General features: G+C 55.9%; 1 protein-coding gene across 3 annotated transcripts in view; it reads right to left on the reverse strand.

Moving 5' to 3' along the window:
• Nucleotides 1-333, reverse strand: part of LOC102676606 (ras-related protein Rab-37) — a 116,910-nt gene that overhangs the window by 8,173 nt on the left and 108,404 nt on the right. The window lies entirely within an intron of this gene.

Raw genomic sequence — 333 nt, forward strand, 5'->3', positions numbered from 1 at the left:
CTATACAACACAGCATAGCAAGCAAAATCAATCGTCCACTTTTGTTTACCGTGGATCTCCGCTGACGCAAATCCACGTTGGCGTGCGTTCGTTCGCAAACAATTCACGCGCCAGTGGACACCCGGTTTAACGCGGTTTACCGTAAGGGTTGGATCGAGGCGCAAAAAGATGATCCCGATGTGACCACCGATTCTCTTTCTCTTTCTCGAGAGCCGAAAGGTTCTCGTGGCGCTGTGTATCAGGAGAGAGGGCAGGACCTTGAAAAGGAGCTCGCCGTGTTCGGGTGGGGCCTGTTGGCCCGTCGGCTCGACGCTGTCCCGCGAGGACTGCCGC

Source organism: Apis dorsata, unplaced genomic scaffold (genome assembly GCF_000469605.1).
Source record: "Apis dorsata unplaced genomic scaffold, Apis dorsata 1.3 scaffold_309, whole genome shotgun sequence".
NCBI lineage: Eukaryota > Metazoa > Arthropoda > Insecta > Hymenoptera > Apidae > Apis > Apis dorsata.